The sequence below is a fragment of the Trichomycterus rosablanca genome, chromosome 15 (assembly GCF_030014385.1).
Source record: "Trichomycterus rosablanca isolate fTriRos1 chromosome 15, fTriRos1.hap1, whole genome shotgun sequence".
Taxonomy (NCBI): Eukaryota; Metazoa; Chordata; class Actinopteri; order Siluriformes; family Trichomycteridae; genus Trichomycterus; species Trichomycterus rosablanca.
In genome coordinates this window covers 21,314,386-21,332,911 of record NC_086002.1, presented here as the reverse complement: position 1 = coordinate 21,332,911, position 18,526 = coordinate 21,314,386, and the positions used below count along the sequence as shown (strand labels likewise).

Below are 18,526 nucleotides of genomic sequence, written 5' to 3'. Positions count from 1 at the left end.
GAAAAACATTTTTAAATGGTATCTTTTGTTGAGTTTTTATTACACAATACTTATTTAAACTAAATTAAAACTAATACTAGAACTAATAAAAACTAAACTAAAACTAAGCATTAAAAAAATAATAAAAATTAAAAAGAACTAGCAAACCCATGTTAGGTTTTTCGGAACATAAAAACGTACATTTAATATGGGAAGTTTTACGGCATTTTCCAAGCTTTACGACATCCAGGCCACGTGGTCTTTTGTCCAACATGTCGCCGGCTAGGCTCTCTCCCTGACTCCTACAGAGGGGGGGAGGCAGAGCCCGGGGCTTGTTAGCACACTTCATTGGCTCCACCAGCAGTAAAGGAGGAGGAGCCTAGCTGAGTTTAAAAACCGGCGGGGAGAAAGGCTCGGTCTCTTTCTTACGTGGTTGTGTGTCTAGACTGCAGGAGAAAGGCGCGCCGGTCGGCTTAGCTCTGATATATATTCACAGATCATTTTTACACTTAATAAAGTGTTTTAAAGAGTACTTTCTGGACTTCCCGACTGCTTTCTTCAGGACCTTTTTGAACCAAAAGATTCATCCTAACAAATGGTAGCCAGAGGATGGTTCAAGAGGTCTGAGAATTGCATCAGAATTAATTCAGCTGACTGAGGTAAGACCAGGAATTCTGAAAAATCTTTTGTACTCAGTACAAGGCGCGCGCCTACTTAAGGTAAACAGACGTTCTCTGTATATATATATTAGCTGCATTTATTATTTAGCGTACTGAGTGTGAAAGTGAATCTCAGAATCCGTAAGTGTCTGATTAAATTACTAAAGTATCATTAGATAGTTTAAAACTGTGAATATATGTTGGAGCTAAAATGTATGTTTCCTGATTGCTGAGTTTGAATCAGACCGAGCAAAATAAACGGTAAAGGGCTGTTCGGCAGGGCTTCACCCGGAACACCATTGGAGCGAAACGTGTCTGTCTGTTTCAAAAGCAGGGGCGCGTGATTCGAAAGATCTAAGTTTTAACGAGTCTGGGACTGGGTTAATTCTATAGATCTCAAATTTTCGAGCGTTGGATCTAGAAGTCTGGCAGTTTGAAAAACGGGATTCTATGATTCGAGCATTGGAAATAATAGGGTCTGGCAGTTTAAAAAACGGGATTCTATAATTCGAGCGTTGTAAAACCTAGGATCTGTTAGTTTCAAAAACGGGATTCTATGAATGAGCGAACGTTGGAAATCTATTACCTGGCAGTTCAAAGAACGGGGTTCTATGATTTGAACGTGGAAATCTTAAGGACCTGGCTGTTCAAAGGACGGGGTTCTTTGAAAAAGATTGTCCTAAAATTCGGACTTGACTGTTATGGAAGCGGAGTTCGGTTAATTAGACTACTTTAAATTCTAAATTCGGTTCGAAAACAGTACATCGGGAGTTTGTTTGTCAGTGTTTCTGTGCGTATTTATATGTAACCTTTTGTTTGTCCGCCATCTTGCACACGCGTGTTTTCTGTCTGTCCACCATTTTGGCTCTGTCTGTCCACCATTTTGGCTCTGGGAGAGCTGAGCGTGGTTTTCTGTCTGTCCACCATTTTGGCTCTGGGAGAGCTGAGCGTGGTTTTCTGTCTGTCCGCCATTTTGGCTCTGTCTGTCCACCATTTTGGCTCTGGGAGAGCTGAGCGTGGTTTTCTGTCTATCCGCCATTTTGGCTCTATGTGAGCAGCTTGCCGTATCTCTTGTCCATCGGCTATCTTTGTCTTTGTACGCCTGGATTGGGTAAGTGCTGCAGTTAATTTTATAATTTAATCTGATTTTATAATCTTAAGATAACTGAGTTAAGATGAAGTATTTATGGTACCTTATTAAGTGTGTTTTAAGGTAGATAGCGTTCTTGAACTTTAAGGTTCTTAAACCAGGAAAGGGGGTACTTAGAGTGGAATTCATCCATGTGTGACATAGGACATTTTCACACATAATTAAGGAAAATCTCCTTAATCAGAGTTGTTATAGTGAATAAGATTGAAATTATGTGAGTAACACAGCGCTTGTTAGTCGTGATAGGAGATTTGCTGGGTGTATTGGTGCATGTATTATTGAGAGATTGCTATATTGTTTCTTTGTTTAATGTATGGGGCAATGCTGGACAATAATTCAACATCAATATGTCGCAAGTGGGGAATGTTTCAATAGCGGGGATATGATTTTAAACAAATTCGATCAATACACATACATACACGAATCCAGTGCTTAGTGTTACCGCTCTGATCACACTGGTTACTGTAACACAGTAGTTTTTAAAGCACATTTCACAGACTGTAATTTTGCTTTTGCTTAAGTATGTTTTGTATTAGTAATTGTTACATTTTGAATAGCATCTGTTACCGAGCAAAATAAAAATAAAAAAAACGCTAAAGAAATCGCGGCTGTGAAACTGCTGCAGCGAATTTTGCGACAGTGAGTCGAGTCTTTTGTCTCGGTTCCTTTTGAAGAGCCGCGTATTTACATGGCGACTGCCGGAAGAGTCGGTTCCTTTGTTTCGGTTAGAAGAGCCGATTCATGGATTCGAATCATTTTACGACACATCGCTAGTGGTTATACGGTTTGAAAAAGTTTTATGTCATTTGAAATGACACATTACACATCCCTAACTGTTTTAAGTGTTGCATCAACATGTTTCTTTTATTGCTTTTGAGTTAAGGACAACGTTTCTTCTATTACATTTGAATTAAAAACTACTGTTGAGGTTTGTATCCACTCCCGTTTACATTACACAGAGGAGACCCCCTGCTGTTTACTCGGTGAGTACATTTTAAATGAGTTACTTTCTACTTTTTGCTTGAGTGGATTTTCAGAGTAGTAACTTTACTTGTAATTAAGTAAAGATTAATTAAAGTAATAGTACTTTTACTTGAATACAATTTTTTGGTACTCTTTCCACCTCTGATTAAGACATGTGTTGATATATTGGATTATATATTGTCAAGGCTTGTGTTTATTTGAGAGTGATGTCGTGTTTTTCTCTGTATACAAATGCTGAATACAAGTAAAAGGTAAAAGCTAACATGTTACTGTTTCTAAAATATTGTGTAGTTGTAAAGAGTGAGATTTCATAGCCCTATAAATCTTATGAGGTGTGATCATTTGTTTGCCTCTTGAATTAAATTGGAAATAATGCCTGAAGGTACCACTCTTTAAGACAGGGACTCTGATCCCTGAATGTTCTTTCTGTCTTTGTCTGCTACAGAAATATCCGTAGTTATACTAAGTGATCTTGAGGGTTATACTTATCTAACTCGGTTAGTGCCAAATTATGTTCTATAACTGAAAGGAAAACATCTCACGTATCAAGTTAATGATTGTATAAATACTACAGTGTACTTCTAAAATTGAACATTATTATTAAATGCTGTAATATACTTAATCCTACCACTTTTTACTAATTGCAGGAGATGGTGAACATCATGACTGTATTACTCTATCTATTTTTTCTGGGCCTGATAGGAATTTGTGCATATTCTAAAGTTTTGTTCCAATTTTACAGGACAATGCCAGAGGTGACACTGCCGACAAAGCTGTTGCACACCTTCCACTGCTCAATAACAACATTATTTGTTTACAGGTCCAGCTAACACCAGACTTTGATTGAACTAACTTTAAAATTCTGTGCTTTCCAACAGGATAAACACATTTAGAAGGTTTATTTAATGTTTTATTTTCAAGATTTGATTGTAAAATTTGAAAAAAGGGGGGAGTATAATGGTAGGAATGAGAGTTTATGTTTAAATATGGCAGGAGTATTATGGCAGGAATAAGAATTTATGTTTAATATGCCGCGTTGTGTATTAAATCCTGTGATACATTGTGCTGGGGCAGCTGGACTGGCAGACCTACGGATATGCATGCAGATTCAGGTACGTATATGCATGCAGATTCAGGGACGCCTGGTGAAGGTAATCTTCAGTCTTACCTCACATATGAGGACATTAAATTTTGGTTTTGTTATGCCTTATTCCTTGACCTGCTAAACTTCGATCGATTGTCCCCATTAGTGGACACTTTTGTCTGCCAGCTAGTGGTAGCAAAAGTACTAGAACACTAATAAAGTTTGTTTGTTGCTTTATTGAGATTTTGACATTATGTTTTGCACTTTGGTTGCATTTATGACGGAAACGGTGGTTGCTCATTGCACGGGATTCAGGTTATATCGGGCACAGACATGGACAGTTCAGTGTCTCTGGTTCGCCTCGCTTGCATGTCTTTGGACTGTGGGAGGAAGCCGGAGCACCCGGGGAAAACCCACACGACAACATGCGGGCTCCGCGGAGGGGGGACCTTCTTGCTGTGACAGTGTGCGACGGTACTACCCACTGAGCCACCGTGTCACCCAACTAATAAGGTTAAAAACAAAAGGAATAGGGAAAATGCATTGAAAAAATCAAAGCTCGGGTCTCAGGAGATTAAATATAATTGCTTACACGGACTCCGGTAAGATTCAATTTAATTGGTAATATTTTTTTGGAAATTGTTAATTGGCAATTGGTAATATTTGATGCTTGTGTTGTATCCGATGAATCTTTTCTAGCTAATTGATCAGGTCAACTCACTCAGTTTATACTATATAGTTTATTGAAGAAGTTAGATTGGTTCAATGTGGTGCAGTAAACCTTGTGGCAATACTATGCATGATCATAGATGAGTGGCAGACGAGTGCAATTTAAAGATTGAGGGAATAGTGAGAAGAAAATAACTTGTTAGGAGAGAAGTACATGAAGGGGGGTGACTGGAGACCCAGGTCATAGGTTTCACAGACACACAGCAACCCAGCGGGGGGTTGAGGCCATAAACTGCAGGCCCTGCATGAGTAAAGAGAAGTCTGATATTTAATCTACTGTGTACTGGCTGAGGATGGTGGACACTTATGCAGTACCAAAGATGATGTAAAAATTATGAATACCAGATCTTGCAGATGTGTGTCATGGCTGTTGTTGCATTCTGATGTTTGAGTAAAGCAGTGTTCAAGAGGCATATGAGGTGCTTAGGTACAGAATGCCAAAGTAATGACATCATCAGACAAGAGGAAGGGAAAGCTGATGTGAGACTGGATGGAGACGTTAGGCAGTGAAATCTCAAGACCGTGTGGGACAGTAGTGTGTTTTAATAGACATCCACCTGAAGATCTGGGTTCCATAATAAAAAGTGAGGGGTTCGGTAACATCTTATAGAGGTTTTGGATGTATTTTACAGTAAGGTATTAGAATAACAATAATTCGTGTAGAAAAAGTTTTGGTTACAAGAGTAAATTAGAAAGAGCTACAAGTGCTTGTGTTTTAGTGAGTAGGGATGCAGGTACCATAGTGATGTGGGGTTAATGACATTTGTAGGGAGATGTAACAATAATACAATAGAGATAGTATAGGTTGGTAGTACTTTGCAGTGAGTTAACTAAATGGAACTGTTTAAGTAGGGTTTAATGTGACTCAAGAAGAGTCCAGCAAAGCGCTGGTGATGATGAGCATGAGGGATTGGCTGACTAGGAGCAGGAGATGGTCATGTGAGAGTCTGTTGGATTGTGGGAAATGGAGTCTGTATTGTTAGAAGCAGGAGGTGTGTTAGTACCAGTGACCAAAAGTTGGGGTAAAAATCTGAATGAATAAATAATATAAGTCAGGGGTTTGTAGGACTGATGGAAGTTGATATAGATGAAGTAGAATAAGTGTAGAAAATGTTAGATGTAATGTGTATGCACCTTCTGCTCTGATCAGTTTGAACTGTTTGAAGGGGAATTTTATATAGCAGGAAGGGTTAATGCAGTATGAGCGACAAGTAATGAAGTATATGTTTGTTTCCAGGGGATCACTGTCGATTGCCTTGAAGTATATGTTTGTTTCCATAGGACCACTGTCGGTCACGGTGAAGTAATTGTTTGTTTCCAGGGGATCACTGTCGATTGCCCTGAACTATATGTTTGTTTCCATAGGGCCATTGTCGGTCGCGGTGAAGTAATTGTTTGTTTCCAGGGGATCACTGTCGATTGCCCTGAACTATATGTTTGTTTCCATAGGGCCATTGTCGGTCGCGGTGAAGTAATTGTTTGTTTCCAGGGGATCACTGTCGATTGCCTTGAAGTATATGTTTGTTTCCATAGGGCCATTGTCGGTCGCGGTGAAGTAATTGTTTGTTTCCAGTAGACACTGTTGTTGTACTGAGGTTTACGTTCTTTTGTCTGAGTTGTGTTTGGACAACCGAGTGAGTTGTGCCAGTGAATGTTAAAAGAATACTCGTATTCTTCGACTAGGCAGGAATTTTCTGTTCTAGGGTGTGTCTCGTTAAAACCAGTTTATCTTTGTCTTAATACGTGTTACAGATTTTGCTCGAAAGGTTGTTTAAAGCGGTCTAAAATGTCTAATTTAACACATAGGGAATTTATCCATGTCTCACCCACTAACTCAGGAACCAACTCCAACCAACATCAAAGCTTATAAAGACAATTACACCTGTTTCAGGAGCAACAAACCAGAACCGATAAACAGGGGAAATTTTTCAGAAGGGATGTGTGTATGAATGGGTGTCGCTAAAACACTGAATGAACTGCCAAAGGCAGCTCACTTGCGGCCCTGACGCTAACCTTCCTTACTCGCCGGCGCCACATTGGTGTCAGAAGTGGGATCGTGGTGTTTGGGTGGCTCTGATGGTTTGGTGAGCCAATATGCCCGGTCTGTCGGAGTGCGCTAGCCCAGGTGGCTGTAGGGGCAGGGTGCCCGGTCCAGCAGTGGGTGGAAGAGCGACTCGGCAGTGTAATGGGGTGCGGTCCGGACATGGAGTCACCCAGTGGACGCTGGTGAGTGGGTCACCGGGACGGTTGACCATTAGGAAGGGGGCAGTGTAGCGTCGCCACTGGGTCTGGCACGGGCTTTACCCAGAAAGCCTTGCGGCAGTGGTGTCTAAGCTCACCGTGGCCGTGTATCCCGTTGTTGGGAGTGGGGTGGCTACGGTGAGGGCTGGGTAAGTAGCTTATATGTTTGTCTGTTGTATGATTGTATGTGTGTATGAATGGGTTAAGTGGCTAGAAGGGATGTTTGAGCCATGGAAGGAAGTTATTACGGGTTTAGTGATGTCAGTATGAGAGTGTGGGATTGGCAATTTTAGTGGTATGTTGAGAATTCTCTTGTAGATAATTAGAAATAATTACTGATAAATGTTAAGGTGTGGTTCCTCTTTCACTGACCAAGGTATGGTGGGCATGCCTTGACTCCTGGTGAGTCCAAAGGATCCGGTGTGGTTAGAGTCCATGCCAGTTTGTTTAGAGTCCAAACTCAAAGCCTGGTACCAAGTCAGTTGGTCCGAGTCCAACTGTGAAAGCCTGAACGGGTTCAGGTCGGTTGGTTAAAGTCCAACCGTTTGTGTGGTAAGTTATTTTCTGGTCCGTGTCGAGCAGTCGGCCCTGAAAACCAATATAGCAATTGCTTTGTGGAATAATCAGTGGAATTGATTAAGTTTCCTATTGCATGGTTAGCAATTGGTTAGTAAAGTCAGTGAGGCTAGAACTGGTCAGGGAAACTACTTACTTGGTGAGGTCAGTATGTGTAGGATTGGTAATTTTAGTGATATGTTGTTGTTGTGGTATCCCGTGCATCAGGATATTAATAGAAAAATTTGTGATAGAAGTAGTGAGTAGAGGAAGCAGAGGGGGGTAGTATCCACCAGTTATCCAGATGGTGTTGGCTGATTTGTCTAGATATCATGTAGATGAAGATGAGGAGGATGCCCTTGAAGATGGGCCGGAAGACCCACTTCGAGCAGTATAAGTGCTACTAACTCTGCTTAATTAAAGGTAAAACCGACCAGACAAGATGAGGAGAGAGGACCAGCACTACTAATCACCAGAGGTGGAAAAAGTACTGAAAAATTGTAATTAAGTAAAAGTACCTTTACTTTGCTAAAAATCTACTCGAGTAAAAGTAAAAAAGTACTCAATTTAAAATTTACTTTGAGTAAAAGTTACATAGTTACTTTTAATTATTTGATGTAAAAAAGTACAAGTCATAAATTAAATCATTTTTAATGAACTTTTAATGAACGAATTAAAGTCACTAAAGCAAACTTACTAAATGACACATATGAAACTTGACTCAACCAAACTCAAAGTGACGGCTAAGCGATTCCTTAGTAACACTATGCTCTTCCTTCTTTTTACAGATAATATAATTCACAAATTAACTGCATAATGTTTACAATCTGTTGAGAGATATAATGTGCAAACTATGTTCAGGTCACCCCCAACATTTTTAAGCACAACTGAAAAAAGTGCAAAAGTCTGGACTGTATGATCCAATTCAAAAACCACAATAAAAAACAAAACCAAAATCAACAGAGAAAATGTGTGGAGCAATTCCTGGAGTGGAGTGTCCTGCCCCACAGAATACTACACCATTAGACTCTAAAGCTCTTGTTCAGTTGAAGTGAAGTGCCTCCCTCTCCATATTAAAAACCATCATAGCATCCTTCTAACATTTTAACGTCACATTTAATGAACATTCTCAAAGGTCTTCAAAGCTTGCATTCCCAATCTAGCTGTATTTGTTTATCACTGTCTAGCCAAAGCTGTAGTCTGTGCTACAGCTAACAACCCAGGAGCTAGTCTATTATAAATTTAATTAAACAAATTATATCTAAAATCATACACTCGTATTACTTCTGACTTTCGTTCTGATAAAACCAATTTGTAAATGTGAGGTGATTAAATTAATTTAGGCGTCTTCATTTGAAACGTTATCAGTAGCTTATGGATGCTAGGCGGTTAAACGAATTGATATCATGAAGGCACATTTTACATGGAGGAAGATTTTAACCAAACAATAAATATAACATTTGGGATACACAGGCAAATATACATGTACTCTACTTACCACCACATGCTTTTGCAGGTTTGATGTGGAAGTTTTGAAAGCTGACAGCTCTGTCCGGCGGGGCAGGCACATTTTGCATTGCATGAGAACGTTATTGCCTCGTTTGCGTTTGAAAACAAAGAACTGGCTTAGATATGGCCAAGGATTTCCTTCGCTTTCCGATTCCTCTCCTCCAGCGGAATTCTATTTCTCTGCTTGGCAATCCTCAACCTTCTCCATGTCCTCCATCTCTTGCTCGTCTGTCTCGGCACCAGCCATCTTCCAACGATAGGCTCAAGTGGAAATTCCGCGCTCGAGCATCCGTGCACCGGCGCATCCGCGCCAATTTTATTTATTTATTTTTTTAATTCAGACAATTAGTTTTTTTTCCCAGCATTTAATTTTTTACTCAGTAACGGGGAGTTTTCCAAAGTAGCGAAGTAAAATACTTGTGTCAAAATGTACTTGAGTAAAAGTAAAATTACCTATTTTAAAAACTACTTTAAAAATTACAAATTACTCATAAAATCTACTCAATTACAGTAACGTGAGTAAATGTAATTCGTTACTTTACACCTCTGCTAATCACACACCGTGATGAAGGAAGGAGACTGGGAAGGACTGGTAGAGGCAGACACTGAGGGGACTGGAAGACCCACTCCAAGGGACAGAAGTGCAACTAACTGGACCTGCCTACAGGGAACTAAACACAGCAGAAAGCCCGACAAAACCGACTATGTGGAAGAAGAGTCCAGCGGAATCAACGGAGCGGAACAAGACGAGGGGGGAGAATTTAGTTAGACTAGGAGAGAAAAACATAAACATATAGTTCGCAGACACATAGACCAACTTTGAAAACACTAGTTAAGTGCAACACACATAGTTTAGCTACAAAACGCAAGGGGTTAGTTCAGGATTGTTTACAATGTATATATGTTTGGTACTCTGCTATTTTTAGGAAATGTTTGTGCTGCTGTGGAAACAGGTAAGGCCGACAGGGGAGAATCCATAAGACATTAGGAGTCATGCAGAGACACAGGAGCTATGGGCCCCTTCTGAATATCTGCAGCTCCGTCTGATGGAGGACAACCTGAACGGACTTCCTGTAGAAGCTACGCACCCATTGTGTTTATTTTATTTTTCTTCTCTTTTTGATTTCCTATTTTTTAAATTACTTTATTTTTGATTTCCTGTTTTTATTATTTTTTGATTGTTTGTTTGTTTCAGGGTTAGGAGCTGTTGCGATAGGTACGGTTCCTTTAGTTTAATTGGTAGCCTTTTTATTTTTAGAAACGTTTTATTGTATAAAATTCAGCCCAGTGGCCATGTAGTCAGAAGGGGTTAAATTGGGGGGTTGCTGACGGCTATCCTTATCTCCTGGGATCTAGAAACACCTAACCTATAGTTAAAAGTTATTGTGAAAGCATTAAGATGCTTTCAAGGGGGGATGTTAGGTTTTTAACATAACATCATTATTAAACATAAATTACATCCAGACCACATGGTCTATTGTTCAACATGTCGCCGGCTAGGCTCTCTCCCTGACTCCTACAGAAGGGGGGGGGCGGAGGCAGAGCCCGGGGCTTGTTAGCACACTTCATTGGCTCCACCAGCAGTAAAGGAGGAGGAGCCTAGCTGAGTTTAAAAACTGGCGGGGAGAAAGGTTCGGCCTCTTTCTTACGTGGTGTGTCTAGACTGCAGGAGTAAGGAGCGCCGGCCGGCTTAGCTCTGATATATATTCACAGATTATTTTTACACTTAATAAAGTGTTTTAAAGAGTACTTTCTGGACTTCTCGACTGCTTTCTTCAGGACCTTTTTGAACCAAAAGATTCATCCTAACAGAGGTATTTAAGATTAAAATGAAAAAAATATGCAAAGTTAAAAGTAAACAAATAAATATAGAAAAAAAACAAAAAATATGATTCTCTGATGAAAAAATACATCGAATTAAAACTTAAAAGTGATTTATGTGAACAAGAAGAAAATGAATTAGAAACAATTAAAAATGAGCTCAAAATGTTTAACGATGACCCGTTAAAAAATCTACAAATGCAACTTGGTATTGATTCTGAAGAAACTCTAAATGCAACACAAATAGTCTCTAATTATATAATATATCATTTATTGAATCTATTATGAATAAAGATGGAAAAATAGTTACAGAAAATACACAAATCAAATAAGAGACACAATACATGAGTTATGTGCAGAAATGCATAAATAAGTATACCTGCAACATTTTACAAAAACACTTGGGACGGGGGAGCTTTTATAAACTAATCAAGCTCGTCATATTTAAGACGCTGTTTACTTAAACAAAAGTCTCAAGTGGAGGAGCAAAGCAATTCATTCATTTATAGACGGTGGTGTTTATGCTGTTACGCTTTAACCTATAAACAGTTTTACAGGAAAATAAATGATGTCTAAAATAACAAAAAACACGACAACAAATAATCTAAACATACTGAAGTGGAAGGCTGAATGATGGACGACTTTAAAAGGGAAACTATTTGCAGTATCTTTCGCTTACGGCCACACCACACTGAGAACACCTGATCTCGTCTGATCTCGGAAGCTAAGCAGGGTCGGGCCTGGTTAGTACTTGGATGGGAGACCGCCTGAAAATACCACGTGCTGTAAGCTTTTCCTCACACATCTTTACTTCAACCTCCTGCCAAAGGAGCCGAAAATTTTCTTTCTTTCTTCATCATCAAAGCAATACGAGAAGAAAAAGGCCAGCTGACTCTTTCATTCTGAGGAGAGTAAAACACTTATCCATCCTGGCTGTACAAAAGGAAATTATTTTGTCAATATAACTTTAAAAAGCTAAACGAATAACTTTATTTTCCTGCTTTAAAAATGTAACCGTTTCCCTGAATTGCATTTATTAATAACTGTACTGAAAAACCAAATTAGGATCTTTAGCATTTTAGTGACTTTAAAAATGAAGTTCAAAATTATGTCCAGACATCATCCCCATCTAGTGGTGCTAGAAATAAGTTACATCTTGTAGATGTGGTATAGATTTGTGACATTATTGTTATTATTTATTTATTTATTAATACTGTCTTTTTAATTATTTGTTGTTGTGTCTGTTTACATAAAAATCTCAAGTGGAGGACCAAAGCAATTCATTCATTTATAGACGGTGGTGTTTATGCTGTTACGCTTTAACCTATAAACAGTTATACAGGAAAAGAAATGATGTCTAAGATGACAAAAAACACGACAACAAATAATCTAAACACACTGAAGTGAAAGGCTGAATGACGGACTTCTTTAAAAGGGAAACTATTTGCAATATCTTTCGCTTACGGCCACACCACCCTGAGAACGCCCGATCTCGTCTGATCTCGGAAGCTAAGCAGGGTCGGGCCTGGTTAGTACTTGGATGGGAGACCGCCTGGGAATACCAGGTGCTGGAAGCTTTTCCTCACACATCTTTACTTCAACCTCCTGCCAAAGGAGTACACTTTAACTGTTTTCAAAAAAGAAATGATTAGGGGATATTTCAAAATGAATATGAAGCAATGAAAAAAAGAAACATTTGATTTATTTTTTATTAAACACGAACATCAAAAAAGCAATCACACACCGTTCAAACTCACGGTGACTCCACTCGTCAACTCATCACACCAGCACAAACCTCACCGAACACAAACCCGCTATTCTGCAACATCAAAACCACCACGCAGACATTTGCCTCAAAAAAAGCAAAAAGACACTTGGTTCAACCAAAACAGAAGAAACAAATGATCATTTCAAATTGATCTACAAAAAAAGAAAAAGAACCACTGTAAAAATCCACCTGATAAGCATGTTCATTACAGGTTTGGCATAGCTCAATCATGAAACGGTCAATTTAGCCTAAGAAATCGTGCAAACGGCTAATTATGTGTCCAGTGCTGAAGCTGATCTAAAACACCGGTCTCTTTAACGTTTGTATCAACAAGCTTTTTATGTGAACGCTGCCTATCCAAAAATAGCTCTGGACAACCACTTTTTTACCCCACGCAAAAAAAACACGAATCTGTCCTATCGTTCGGAGCTGCACGCAAAAGAACAACGAATCAGAATTAAAATCATTCAGAACAAGAAACTAAATGACCACATAAATCAGGGGAAAGCGAATTAGTTGAAATTAATTAAACAAATAGCTTTAGAAACCTGTCAGTGCTTGTGAAAGTAGCATTAGAGACACGTTAGGATAAAAAAAATACATCTAAAACACCTGCAGCAGTGTAGGAGGAGGTGTATAGGGTGAATAAAACATGAGGGTAAAATTGTGTTTAGGAATGTGTAATATATATACAGTGGGGCCAAAAAGTATTTAGTCAGCCACTGATTGTGTAAGTTCTCCTACTTAGAAAGATGAGAGAGGTCTGTAATTTTCATCATAGGTACACTTCAACTATGAGAGACAAAATAAAAAAAAATCCAGGAAATCACATTGTAGGATTTTTAAAGAATTTATTTGTAAATTATGGTGGAAAATAAGTATTTGGTCAATAACAAAAGTTCAACTCAATACTTTGTAACATAACCTTTGTTGGCAATGACAGCGGTCAAACGTTTCCTGTAAGTCTTCACCAGGTTTGCACACACTGTAGCTGTTGCTGGGCAACACGGACTCCACAGATTTTCTCTGGGGTTGAGGTCTGGAGACTGGCTAGGCCACTCCAGAACCTTGAAATGCTTTTTACGGAGCCACTCCTTCGTTGCCCGAGTGGTGTGTTTGGGATCATTGTCATGCTAGAAGACCCAGCCACGTTCCATCTTCAATGCTCTCACTGATGGAAGGAGGTTTTGGCTTAAAATCTCATGATACATGGCCCCGTTCATTCTTCCCTTAACACGGATCAGTCGTCCTGTCCCCTTTGCAGAAAAACAGCCCCAAAGCATGATGTTTCCACCCCCATGCTTCACAGTAGGTATGGTGTTTACTTAGCATTCTTCTTCCTCCAAACACGACGAGTTGAGTTTTTACCAAAAAATTCCATTTTGGTTTCATCTGACCACATGATATTCTCCCAATCCTCTTCTGGATCATCCATATGCTCTCTGGCAAACTTCAGACGGGCCTGGACACATACTGGCTTAAGCAGGGGGACACGCCTGGCACTGCAGGATTTGAGTCCCTCTCGGCGTAGTGTGTTACTGATGGTAGCCTTTGTTACTTTGGCCCCAGCTCTCTGCAGGTCATTCATCAGGTCCCTCCGTGTAGTTCTGGGATATTTTGCTCACCGTTCTCATGATCATTTTGACCCCACGGGATGAGATCTTGACCCAAAAGGAGATTATCAACGGTCTTGTATGTCTTCCATTTTCTTACAATTGCTCCCACAGTTGATTTATTCACACCAACCTGCTTGCCTATTGTAGATTCACTCTTCCCAGCCTGGTGCAGGTCTACAATTTTCTTCCTGGTGTCCTTCGACAGCTCTTTGGTCTTGGCCATGGTTGAGTTTGGAGTCTGACTGTTTGAGGCTGTGGACAGGTGTCTTTTATACAGATAACGAGGTCAAACAGGTGCCATTAATACAGGTAATGAGTGGAGGACAGAAGAGCTTCTTAAAGAAGAAGTTACAGGTCTGTGAGAGCCAAAAAATCTTGCTTGTTTATTATTGACCAAATACTTATTTTCCACCATAATTTACAAATAAATTCTTTAAAAATCCTACAATGTGATTTCCTGGATTTTTTTCTCTCTCATTTTTTCTCTCATAGTTGAAGTGTACCTGATGAAAATTACAGACCTCTCTCATCTTTCTAAGTAGGAGAACCTGCACAATCAGTGGCTGACTAAATGCTTTTTGACCCCACTGTATATATATATACTTATCTATCTATCTGTCTATCTAAGTTTCTTTCTTAATTACCTTTTTATTACCTACTTGTGATGATCTGTTCCTCTAAATTCCTCAACAGTACTTTAAAAGTATTCAAAATCTCGAGTCACCCCAGTCTAAAATGTATTAAAAAACTTACACTTTGCATCCCTCGGACTGCTAACACACAAAAACACTACAGGGAAGAGACGTACTGTGGTTGCATTGCATTAAGTGTCAGAAAAATCCTCTCTTGTGTAGATGTGCCTGTGTTTGTTTCTGCTTTAAAACATACGTGCCATGACCCAATCAGATTTAACATCATTAAACAAGTTTATAGTTTATTTCCAGAGGTGGAAAGTAACTGTAATTGAGTAGTTTTGTTGTGTACTTGTACTTTTTAAAGTAGATTTTACAACCTGTAATTTTATTTACTTAAGTATGTTTTGTATTAAGAATTGTAAATCGCTTCATTTTAAATAACATCCGTTACTGAGTAAAAAAAGAAAGAAAAAGAAAACAATAAAAAAAACTCGACATTAAACTGTTTGATCCGGCCCGCTGAGCATTTACGCATTTGTGTTCTTTAGAGTCGGGCTTGAGAACTGAATCACTGAGTTAACGAGTCAGAAACGACTCACTCTGTTTCATTATGATGTTGTGCATAAACAACTCCATGAATCGGTTCATTTAGTGAAGAGATTCAGATGTATAAAGCAATCAGAGCTTCACATTCTGGGTATAATTTCAATCTCTTTCTTCATTGGTTGTTCTATAAATGACAGTTTAGTGAACGAATCACCAATTTAAGCTTTTTACCGGGAAATCCGAGAGAACAAATCTAGTTTTCATTAGTTAGGTGGATAAGACAGTTGGGTATGGATTTATATATTCTGGAAACATACAAGATGGTTTTATATAAAGTGGATTATATCCCTAATGGAACAACACATGGATATGTAGATCAGGTAAGCAGATAAGTGGTTATGATTTTCTGTTGCTGTGTGACTGATCTGGGTCGCGGTTCTGCTGCTGCTTACGGTTGGCTACGATAGTAAAGCATTATGAAATATTGTGATTTTTTATGTTCATTATTTTTGAGTATTTATTTAAGCATAAATGTGTTTGTGAGATTCTGCTGGTTTGTTTTGGATTTTGATCATGTTCCTATGACGGTGTAAGACCCATTATATTTTTTATAGGTGCAACCGTAACCACCTAACCCTTCTATTGAGGATAAACAGAAATAATGCGGTTTTGAATTGATAACAGCAGTTGCAGTGTGTTAGGTGTGTAGAGGTTAAATCCACACATGAACTGCTGATATGCTGCATGGCTGGTGAGCTGTGTGTGATCTGCTGTATCATTCATCTATCAACTTCTGTTAGAAAATAATGTTCCTCCTTCTGTTAAAAAAGTAACTAAGTAACGTTTACTCTGAGTACATTTTAAATTACTGAGTAATCTTTTTACTTGAGTAGATTTTTAGACTAGTAATTTTACTCGTACTTAAGTAAAAAATCATTAAAGTAATAGTACTTTTACTTGAGTACAATATTTTAGTACTCTTTCCACCTCTGCTTTTAGGCTATGTCTGGAACATGGCTGCCATCTTGAAAGCCCCCATATTGGATCAAGGGCAAGTTTTTCCAATGGGAAGGTGGTCATGTAGCACATCAAGGATGCCAAGACAGAGACAGACTGTAAACTGTTGCCTGTAAACTTTAAAAGCTCTGGTTAAGTATAGACCGCTACAAGGCTATGTTAAGAGCCCTTGCAGATAGTCAGGTGGCTAAGTGGGTAGCACTTTCGTCTCATAGCAAGAAGGTCCTGTGTTTGATTCCCAGGTAGGGATGTTAGGGTCCTTTCTGTGTGGAGTTTGCATGTTCTCCCCGTGTCCGTGTTGGTTTCCACCGGATGCTCCGGTTTCCTCCCACAGTTCGAAGACGTGCAAGTGAGGAGAATTAAAGACACTAAATTGTCCAAGACTGTGTTTAATATAACATTGTGAAATGATGAACCTTGTGTAATGAGTAACTACCGTTCCTGTCATGAATGTAACAAAAGTGTAAAACATGACATTAAAATCCTAATAAACAAACAAACAAACCACTGTAATTTTGGCTTTGTGTTTGTTTTGCCATCAGTTTTGTAAAGATTGTTCATTTTTCTCCTTCTTCCTTACCCACTTTCCCCATTGTGAACAGGAAAGAAGGCAGCCATTCATTCATGCATGTAGGTATTATTATGTTTAGCCTATTAGGTAAAAAGTGGGTGCTTCCCCTTGTATTTTTTTTCTTTGTTAGTTAGTTTAGGCCTGATTAGGCAGTTTAGCTGTTTTTCTTATTTGTTTTATTTGGCACCGTCTACAGTTCACTTTGTGAGTGGGAGCTTTGTTGGATTTTAAGTTCCAGTGTGTACATTTGTGTTTTCTAATTAATACACTTTGTTTGTAAAAACCTGTAACATTTAAAGACCTGCTAAGTGAAGTTGATTTAGCTGGGTATGAATCTGGTTTTCTGCTTATTTTTACACCTCTTCACTGAGTTATGTACCAGCAATTACTGTACCTTTAAACCATGGCTAACCATGTACATGTAACAGATATGGTAATATGAGATCATGTGACCATGGTAAAAAAAAAAATATTTGGGATGTTGCCCTCTTGTGGCACTTTTATGTCTTTGGACTGTGGGAAAAAAACTCTGGAGGAAAACCATGCAGACAAAGGGAGAACATGCAAACCTCCTCTTGTGGAACTTTTGGAGAATTGTAAAAAAAAAAAAGTAATATGATATAATACGAGATCTTGTGATCATGTTGAAAAAATTGTGACGTTGCCTTCTTGTGGGACTTTTAAAGAACTGTTAAAAATTAGTTATGATATGGGAATATGAGATCTTGTTAACAAGGGTAAAAAAAATCTTGTGATGTTGCCCTCTTTTGGAGAATTGTAAAAAAAGTAATCTGGAATGTTAAAACACTATATTGCCAAACGTATTCACTCACCCATCCAAATAATTGAATGCAGGTGTTCCAATCACTTCCATGGCCACAGGTGTATAAAATCAAGCACCTAGGCATGCAGACTGCTTCTACAAACATTAGTGAAAGAATGGGTCTCAGGAGCTCAGTGAATTCCAGCATGGTACTGTAATAAGATGCCACCTGTGCAACAAGTCCAGTCGTGAAATGTCCTCGCTACTAAATATTCCACAATCGACTGTCGGTGGTATTAAAACAAAATGGAAGCGATTGGGGATGACAGCAACTCAGCCACAAAGTGCTAGTCCATGTAAAATGACAGAGAGCGGATGCTGAGGCACAGTGCGCAGAGGTCGCCAACTTTCTGCAGAGCCAATCAATACAGACCTCCAAACTTCATGTGGCCTTCAGATTAGCTCAAGAACAGTGTGTAGAGCTTCATAGAATGCATCCAAGCCTTACAACACCAAGCATAATGCAACGCGTCGGATGCAGTGGTGTAGAGCACACCGCCACTGGACTCTAGAGTTTGGTATGCAATAACTCGACTGGTCTTCACAGAGTCCTGACCTCAACTCGATAGAACACCTTTGGGATGAATTAGAGCTGAGACTGCGAGCCAGGCCTTCTCGTCCAACATCAGTATCTGACCTCACAAATGCGCTTCTGAAAGAATGGTCAAAATTCCCATAAACACACTCCTAAACCTTGTGGAAAGCCTTCCTAGAAGAGTTGAAGCTGTTATAGCTGCTAAGGGTACATCATTTAAAACCCTATGAATTAAGAATGATACATCACTCAAGTTCATATAGGTGTGAAGGCAGGTGAGTGAATACTTAAGGCAATATAGTAT

At 39.1% G+C, this 18,526-nt stretch overlaps 1 protein-coding gene and 2 non-coding genes across 3 annotated transcripts in view; 2 read left to right on the top strand and 1 right to left on the bottom strand.

Moving 5' to 3' along the window:
• LOC134328786 (uncharacterized) overlaps positions 1 to 18,526 on the bottom strand; it is a 765,451-nt gene that overhangs the window by 282,607 nt on the left and 464,318 nt on the right. The gene's annotated exons all lie outside the window — the stretch shown is intronic.
• On the top strand, positions 11,385 to 11,503 carry LOC134329742 (5S ribosomal RNA). Its single transcript, XR_010014963.1, has one exon. It is a non-coding gene; the product is annotated as a 5S ribosomal RNA (ribosomal RNA).
• Positions 12,170 to 12,288, top strand: LOC134329712 (5S ribosomal RNA). The gene has a single exon (XR_010014936.1). It is a non-coding gene; the product is annotated as a 5S ribosomal RNA (ribosomal RNA).